Raw genomic sequence first — 10,170 nt, 5'->3', positions numbered from 1 at the left:
TGTAATATGCATGCTAATAAGCAACTACTTAATAGTGAGAATTGGTCCCTAAACTAAAGTGTTACCATATTTTTGTGTGTGTGTGTGTGTGTGTGTGTGTGTGCCTGGTATTAGTGTATTGAAAATCTGAAATAGCACAAAGTTTCCTGTAAGGGGTAGGTTTAGGGGTAGGGTTGGTGTAGGGCAATAGCACATACAGTTTGTACAGTATAAAAACCTTTCAGTATAAAAATTACGCCTATGGAATGTCCCCATAAAACATGGAAACACAACATGTGTGTGTGTGTGTGTGTGTGTGTGTGTGTGCGCGTTTTTGTGACAAATGAGGACATAAATTTGTATAATGACAAAGGTATGACATAGGTATTACAAGGAGAAGGTGACTTTTCAGGACATTACCCCATGTCCCCACTTTTCAAAACGCATATAAATCACACAGAATGGAGTGTATTGAAAATCTGAAATAGCACAAAGTTTCCTGTGAGGGGTAGGTTTAGGGGTAGGGTTGGTGTAGGGCAATAGAATATACGGTCTGTACAGTAGAAAAACCATTACGCCTATGGGATGTCCCCACTTTTCACAAAAACAAACCTGTGTGTGTGTGTGTGTGTGTGTGTGTGTCTGTGTGTGTGTGTAATTTAGGGCACACATCATTAGATCATTTAGTCTTTTTGAAAATAACTTTTTGAAAATATTGAATTTATGTTGAACAAGTTAAGTTTCAATTTTCAATTGTCATTTCTGAGCTAAACCGAGACTAAATTATTTGTTTAAAATTATATTTATGTACCAGATATACATTTGCCATCATTAAAGTGTCTAATTTCTGTGTCACTCGTGTCATCAAAAAGAACTGAAAATAAAAATAAATAAATAAACAAAGAAACTGTTGTTTCAACCAGATCTCATGGCAATTCGTACATATTTGACAAGGTGGCTAATTCATACAGGTTCGTACAACCTTGCTTGTATGAATTCATATGATTTATGAAAAAATCTAACATATTTTATGAGGTGGCAAATTCGTAGGAATTCCCTAAACTCCCCACCTCTAAACTTAACTGTCACAGAATATTTTTAAAAAAAACAGCAATGTTTTCAAAGTGATACATAGCCACAGGGCTCTAACTGGAATAGAAGAAAGTATTTTAACATCAAAGAAAATATACATTTCAAGGTTAAAACCAACCCAGGCAACCCATGCAAAACTCCAAAAATATGTCAACACATACAATTCACTGAAGTTTACGGTGAAAATGAACACTAGTGTCAGTAAATCATCAACAACTTTTATTTCTTTTCACACAAATTAGGATTACAGAGGCAGATTATTGATATCGATTGCAATACTATATTATGACCTCAAAACACTTTTACCTTAGTGCTTGATTTGTAGATTAATACATTTTGCGTCATATAACCAGCTCCAAATAAATGGCTTTTCTGACAGAGTAAACTTGCTCGGTATCTCACCTGGTACAGCAATGCACTTGCTATGCGGAGCTCTCAGGTACGAATCCTGTGAAACAAGAATTATGATTAAACAGCTTAAAGACTTGTAGAATCAAGCTAAAATTGCATGGTTGCATAATGCAAAAAAATTAATAAATACATAATATAATTTTATTGTTGACATTATCAGAAATTTTGCCATAGACACATTTTCCCAATGAACCACAGTTGGTTAAATCACTAAAAAAGTAAATCTAACTCAACATGAGCATCTTTGAATCCTCTGTCTTCTTAATGTAAACAGAATGAATGAACATAAGAGACATTAATAATGATAATAGTGATAATAATTTAGAAACAGGGGATACACATATTTTGTCAGGCAATCAGTGCTCCATCTGTGAGAGTGTTAATATTGAAAAGATACTGATGGTGGAAGAAACACGGCACCTGCATCAGTAATGAGACAAGAGCCCATAACAAACATCTCTTTTATGTAGAATAGTATTATTTATTAACACCCTGCCTTAAATATTAATCATCAGATAAATTGCCTCGTCTGTTTTGTGATTTTACTCTCAACAGAGGAGTGAGAGGAAATGAAAGAAAGAGAGAGAGAACGTGTGTGAGCTACGTTGCCGCGTGCGAATTGAAGAGCAAATCATTCTTTTCATTCTTTTCAAGAGACAGATCAGAATCACAAGCGCATGATGAATTATGTAGAGAGCTATGAGGAAATTAAAAGTCGAGAGGTTGTTTTTAATTTTTAATTTTAGTGCTTAGGTAAATGTTAAAGCACAAGGAGCCACTCTCCCTGAATAAATAACATGCATCTCTGAAGTATTAAAGGCTCACATGTACTGCACAGCCAAAGATAGACAATGCAATCATATGTACTGCCAAATTACATTTAGTCAAATGTTTTTTGTCAAATGTTAAACAAATGTTGTTTAAGACCTGGTCAAATCTTAAGCTCCTACCCCATGACCCACCTTGCCCCTTCAAAAATAAGAGTCATACATAAGAGTCTGAATATGGATGAAATGGTATTAATAAAAATTGATATTGATGTTGTTTAGGGTAATTTAGCCCTCTCTACAATACTTTCTACTATCTACAATCTCTTTACTTTTCCTTTTTCGTCTTTAAATATTTTCAGCTCATCTTTTTAATTTCTAAAATTTGGAAAATGTGAATTTGGTGGAATTTGGTATAGGGAGTTTAGATGAATGCAAACAAAGATTTTTAGAAAAATAATTCATCTATGTGAATCAGTATAACACAAGTGAATAGGTGCCAAGAAGCTGAAGCTCCAAAAAGCACATACAGCCATCATGAGAGTAATCCATACAGCCCCAGTGGATGAACTGATGTCTTCTGAAGCAATACAGTTGATGTGGGCATGAAAAATACTAATATATATTAAAAAAAAATTTATTTTTTTTTTTTTTTTTTACTAAAACCAACACTTCCAATCACACACATGTGCAAAAGAGCAAAATTTATGTTTGAAAAATGGGGGTTTCTTGTACCACTGTATCAAGTGTTTTGCAAATATGTGAATTCTGCCAAGAAACACAATCATAACTTTTGCTGTGGACAGTATCATACTGCTTGATTATCACACGTCTTGCTGCTTAATAATTTTGAAACCATGATACATTTTTTTTCAGAATTCTTTGATGAATAATAATTGAAGAACAGCTTTTGTTTGAAATTTTCAGATTTTATTTTATAATAATTTCATCATTTTATTTTATGCATCCTTGCTAAACAGTAGTGTAACTATAATTATATATTCACTTAGTTACACATTTTCTGTGTCAACTTTTTCCTGCAGTTTGCAAAATTATAAAAATTAAAATCATTGTCAGTGACCGAGTTTCTATTCAATTCAATTCAAGTTTATTTGTATAGCGCTTTTCCCGATACAAATCGTTGCAAAGCAACTTTACAGAGAATTACGTTTCTGCAATATATTTAGTAGTAGCTTATCAGTGGTGACTGTCAGTTAATGTACATATGGCAGAAATGTATGGAAAAATCAATTAAAGACGTAATCAAACAGACGATGAACACTATTAACAGCAATTAGAGTTTCTAGAGTGTTTGGAGATCACTAAACCTCGATTAGAAAAATTCCAATGCATAAATGCTTAATGTCTTGCATTTCTTTGCTCAGGTCTATCATTACCATCGAATTCTTTCCCCAGGATGATGATTTCTGTCTTTCTCTCACTCACAGGAGTGGAAACGCTTCAGCGAGATCACGTCACTGCAGCGGCTACACAGATAAGTAAAATAGCATGGCATAAGAAAAGACCATCTCACTCTGTCAGTCGTTTTCTCTCTCTATTGTTAGCAGCTGCATGCCTCACCGCACTGCAAATTTTCCCTGTCACACTCCAATAAGCCTAATTGTCCAAAATAAATGAGCTAATTTCTAAAGTTCCAGTTTATATGAGAGAGATAAGCGGCTTGCTGATTGATTGGGGTTTAATTAGTTTTCCTTGCATTTTGGATGTGTGACAGAAGGGTAAGTGTGAGTGCGTTTTCTTTTGTGTGTGATTCTCAATATGGATTTATTTGGCTCCTGATATTCTTCCATGTTAAGAAAACAGGACTGGGACCTCAGGTGGAATGTTGGGAGCTTTAGGAAAGGGGAATGTCCCAGTGGACTGGAGCGAAGTGCCCACAAAATCTTATTAAAAGTGTCATTTAAGGCAGGTATCCACAGATGAGCCAGAGAGGTTTTCAGTATAAAAAGACAGCATAAATTAATCATAAGCTGAAAATGGAGAGAGGCTTAGGCCGATGGATGAAGTTCATATGAAGTTGTTATTGTGATGGAATGCATTTTGTCAACATTTATGATATGCCAGGCAGCCCTGATATTATACTGATTCTACTTGAAAAAAATGAAAAATTATGCCAATTTTAAAATTCATTCATCAATTTCTCACCCTCATGCCGTTTCAGACTTGTATGACTTTAAGATGAATTCTTATGATTTAATAATAACAAACCACATTGGTTGTTACATATCACCTAAACTATTAAGGTTTGATGTTATTGATGTGCTACCAAATTTGATTTGGGCTCTCTATACACAAGTTAATTATTTGATTTGAGGGTGAATAACCAAAGTGATTGGGTTTGAATTAATAACTTTTTTGCAACCTTTTTGAAGCTTAAAACATTTGGACCCCATTGACTTTCATTGTATGGACAAAAACAGCTGAAAGATTCTACAAAATCATAGTTTGATATGGCATGAGTGTCAGTAAATGATGACAGGATTTTCATTTTAGGTGGACTATTCTTTAAGGGAGTTTTGTATGATTATAAAATCTGATGCAGTTACATTTTACAGTATTTCCAGAAATATTTCCTCCTTCTTTACCATGTGGCTAACAGCTCTGCAGGATAAACATGAACTGTCTCTTGAAAGACATAAAAGACAGCATTCAAGCAACAATACAATTTCATAACAAAATTAGGTCTATGAATTATGCAGTATGAGTTGTAGGGGAAAGCCAATTTTAAGTGTTTTTAATTCATTCCTTATAGGACCTGAGTGGCAGGGGATTGTGGGATTGATAAGTGGAGCACATAATGAGAGCATCAAAAAGTTGAAGCAAACAAGTTCAAATCCACAATTCCCAATAAGATTCTTCTCCCTATTCCTATTTCAGCTTGTAGAGGTGTTTATTTCATATAAAAATGATAAAAACAATAAGAAAACGTGAAAATAAAGCGCCTAACTGGTATTTAATAAGCCTGTAATTGAAATCAAATGTGGTATCCACATACTGATGGTCACGATGCATGTAGCTCATATGTGACCCTGGACCACAAAACCAGTCTTAAGTTGCTGGGGTATATTTGTAGCAATAGCCAAAAATACATTGTATGGGTCAAAATTATTGATTCTTCTTTTATGCCAAAAAAAATAAAATAATAATTAGTATATTAAGTAAAGATCATGTTCCATGAAGATATTTTGTAAATTTCCTACTGTAAATATATTAAAACTTAATTTTTGATTAGTAATATGCATTGCTAAGAACTTCATTTGGACAACTTTAAAGGTGCAATAGGTGATTGTCTTCAGAAACATTTTTTGTTATGCTGGTTGAAAGTCTCTTCACATCCCTTCACATTAAGTTAAGTGGTCTAAATGTATTTATCTGTATTTATATATTCTGTGGAAGGTGTGGGACCAAGAAATGTTCGTTCAATCAAAACGTTCGGTCCGAGCGTTTTAAATAGCTTTCCTACCTGCCTGTCAAAGTATGTATTAGCATACCTCTGCGCACCCGGTTTGCGCAGACACCATACGTCATCAGTGCATTCACGCACGCTGTGCAGACAGAGCGAGAATGGCAGGCAAACATCAACAACCCGATCTTCCTTCCTGGTATTGTAGTACTTTTAAAGTTTTCTCACCGTGAATGACACGTGATGTAGCCCAGCGGTTCCCAATTCTAGTCCTCGCGCCCCCCGCTCTGCATATTTTGTATGTCTCGCTTAGTTAACACACCCAATTCAGATAACCAACTCATTAGAAGTGAGCTACGTGCATGAACTGTGTTCCGCTCGATATGATCCCTACATAGTGTTTATAGCTCCCTCCTCCCTGAGCAGGGGAAATCCGTTGAAGTTTACTTCACTTCGGAACATGGGCTGGAATTGGGAACCGCTGATGTAGCCTATTGTAGTAATGTTGTCTCTGGTATTCTGATCTGTGAGCGTATATGCGTTCAGGGGCATGGCTTTGGACGGCGATTGCAGGGAGGGTGGGACGTTGGCTTTCAGTGCTATCAGGTTAAAGTTAGCATTTTCCAAGATCTCCTACTGCACCTTTAAAGGCAATTTTCACAATATTGTGATTTTTTTGCACCCTCAGATTCCAGATTTTCAAATAGTTGTATCTCGGCCAAATATTGTCAATCAATACATCAATGGAAAGCTTATTTATTCAGCTTGGCCGATCCGCCGATCCACAGCGCAAAGTTGATGTATTTCCTCAGCGACCAGCACGGATCAGCTCCAGGCATGACAAAGCAGATATCGTCCTCTTTTGGAAGGCCAAACAAAGTAGTTTCGCTTTCACAACGAAACACACAGCGCCTTCACGACATGGCAGCGGCAACAACAATACTACAGCGAGAATAAAAGTTACGCCTTCTTTCTTTGCGTGAACATTTGGGCGGCGTTATGCAAATCTTCCCACATAGTGACGTAGATATGTGGGGGCGTGTTAGAACGAGCCGTTTTAGGTAGGCGTGGTTGACTCTTAACTTTTATAAAGAATATCTCTTTGGATTTGAGACTTTAGTCTTTGCAACTTTACAGATCTTCTTTATGCACCAAAAGCTTGTAACACTCCAAAGAGAAAGGAAAAATTGAAATCGCATCATATGACCCCTTTAAATTATTTTAATAATCATAATCATAAACACTGAATATGCGGTTTTTATTACATACCGTTTTATAATGTACTGCAATACACTGGGGTGCAAATAGTATCTGCTGCTATTTGCACTAAAAATAAGCATCTAATTACTGTTTACACTCAGTGCAAAGAAAACATGATATTTTCATCCTCATACCCCCTGCCATATATATTTGTACATTCAAAATTAAATTTTAGTTAAAGTTAACATTTTCCCCACTGTAACTGTGAATATATAAACTGTGAAGCTGTCTTTATTGTCATTGTATTGAAAGCTTTCACAGAGCATAATGAAAACAATATACTGTAATATACTGTACTGTATATTTCACAGAAGCACTTCTAAAGCAACAGATTTGGCACTTTGGGCGGTATCGAACAGATTTCTTCTGTGGGAACGGACACACAGGGTAAGAGAAACAGATTGTGGGCCCTCTGCTGACACGAATGGTATGAGGAATGAGCCACATCATGTATTAGGTGGTCTGGTGCCACTTTTTATGTGTGTATGTGTGGAAAGAGAAGGGTGTGGGATGGTTGTGTGGTTTTAGGAGGAGGGGGTGATGGGACTCTTTTTGCAGCCAGACACTGCAAAGGTCATTTTCATGAATTATTCTGATCCTGTGCCCAGATGCTACTGCACAGCTATCTTTCAGGTAACGGGTTCTTTTTAGCTGACTCATCATGGCCTCCCATCTGCGGTGCACCGGAGAGAAGCACCCTGGGATTGGAAGGTTATAGCAGAATGAGCATATGACTGTCAGCTCCGTGTTTAGTACATAAAATGCGACAAAGAGAGAGAGAGACAGAAAGAGAAGATGGTGTAAGAGAGAGAGAGTTGGCTTATCTTTCTCTTTGACCCGTGCCAGCTGTTGCTCAGCAGTGCATCGAGGGCAAATACTCATTCATTTCCTCTTAGTCGTACATCTCAATTTACAGTCTAGTCTAGTGGGCTTAGAAGGACACAATGAGGCCTCACAGACACCAGCATATTGATCTGACCCTCTGATCAATTCAGCCGGAAAGAGGAAGAGAACTGCATGACAAATAGCATTAAAAGAGAGCCACTTCATTTAGCCTAGCGGTCAATGAACCACTTGTGTGCTGCGAGCGTTATTCTTTGGCACCACAGGGACAGAATTTCTGTAATATTTCTGAGGCAATTTCCCGTTTTAGTGTGTTCATTGAAAAGTTTTAACAATCAATGCTGGGAAGTAGCTAACTAGCTACAGTTTTTCACTAGCGTGAAAGTCGCTAAGCTGTTTTCAAAAGTGTAGCTTTTAGTAGCAAGAACTGTAGCGTAGCTTTAGCTGTAATTAGCTTTTTTTTTCACAATGACAAAATGTTTTTCACGCATTATATGGCATCAGAGCTCCTGTTAAGCAAGCACACAACAAGTCTTCAGTAATGAAAACTAAATTACGCTTGGTTAAGTTACACTACTACAATTTGCTTAAGATGTGATTAGTAGCTAGTTTTGTGATCCAGATGCTGTAACCCTAACTGAGAATCTGCTGTGTGTGCCAGATACAGTAAATAGTGTTATGTTTTATCAGCCTTCTATACATTCTTTAACCTGATAAGTATCATCTCTTAAAGCTTAAGTGTGTCAGTTTTTGGATGTTAAAATTTGTTCTACTATTCCAGTTTAATATACTGGAACAACAATAAGTAAGCTGTTTATTAATGTTGATTTGCCCAAAACACTCACTCTGTGGTAGTATTATTGCTCTAGGGTTTGTTTCCTAAAAGTATTGTTAGCCAGCTATGTTCACAAGTTCTGTTGTTACCAACATATTTCAACGATTCACCATTTCACAAAGCCACAATTCCAATGAACATTCGCAAACAGCTAGGTTTTTGAAGTTGTGAACGTAAATGTGCAATGAAAGAAGGAAAGAGGAAACCTGTGATAAATCAACATCAAATAAACACAAACAACATGGCACAAAAATAGTGAAATAATGCCATGTTCATTGCAAGCATCATTGAGAAATCTGAGAAATTTGAAATAGTTGCGGAAAAAGTTGCTGACTGAATGAACGGCATGCATATGGGAGTAAAAAATTTTTTTTCTTTTGTGTAAATTAACTATAATAATCTGACATTTATTGCGACCTCGACTCAATTAATTAGTGGAAGTTATTACTCCACCACCTGTGCAGGACATCATTAACAATAGTCCTATATTGTTGAACCAACATTGTTTACATAATGGAGGCGCGATCATGTTATTACGATTTCAGGAAGCTGTCACTAGCTAATTTCTCCAATGATGTAGAGGTCAAGCAGCAGGCAAGCAAGCAATCTTTTTGGCCAAACTATTGCCAAACCTGTAATCATTATTTTTACTATTACATTTGATAAACCTAGTGACGCCAAAATGTAAATTTCAGTTATAAACTGTGATTTTATTTTTGTTATTTTGTTTTGCTTTAGGTAGTAACGTGTAGCTACGTTTCAACCACTTTTTCAAAACAGTAGCTTAGAAGTATTTTAACTACTTTAAAATTGTCCCTTGTGAAAAACAAGTGCGCTTAATTGATTTCAATGTGCATTTGTTGTGTACTTCAAATCTTAAACATATATTTAAAAAATGTACTTGCAGAAATAAAAGTCACTTAAGCGCACTTAAGAGTACACTTTCATGACTATGCTACTTAACACACTTAAGTACACTTTTAAATTTTGTAATAATGTAAAATTAAAAGGTTTACTATAAAGTACATTTTAAATTATTATATTGGTACGTAATACTTATTTTAATGTGTTGACTGACATACTAAAGCAATGCAAAGTACTTGAATATAATTTTAAATTGGTGTGTTATTCGATATTACATTTAAAGTTACTGTTTTAAATGTACTAAATTGCTTTGCTTGCTTAACTTCATCATTACAAATGTGTAATTACAAAATAGTTTCAATAGAAATTCCATTTTAGTTTACCATAAATGCTTTTCAGTACAATTGGCAGTACACTTATATTTGCATTTCAAAGACAATTGTGTTAGTTGTTCATTTATATATAAAAATGTACTTAAGTACACGCTAAAGTTTAGCTAACTGCAGTTATATAAATATTAAATATAATTCATTTTCATTTAATTGCGATTAACATGCAATTAGGTGTCTGAAACATTACATTCAGTTTGCACTTAAGTATATTCTTTTAAAATATATTATTAATTAGTATGCAAGGTATGCTGAAGTGTACTTCATTTTCACTTCAAGGAGCAGCTTGGCTACTTGTAGAAATTA

The sequence above is a fragment of the Sinocyclocheilus rhinocerous genome, unplaced genomic scaffold (assembly GCF_001515625.1).
Source record: "Sinocyclocheilus rhinocerous isolate Xijiao unplaced genomic scaffold, SAMN03320098_v1.1 scaffold491, whole genome shotgun sequence".
NCBI classification, from domain to species: Eukaryota; Metazoa; Chordata; class Actinopteri; order Cypriniformes; family Cyprinidae; genus Sinocyclocheilus; species Sinocyclocheilus rhinocerous.
This window is presented reverse-complemented; position numbering follows the sequence as displayed.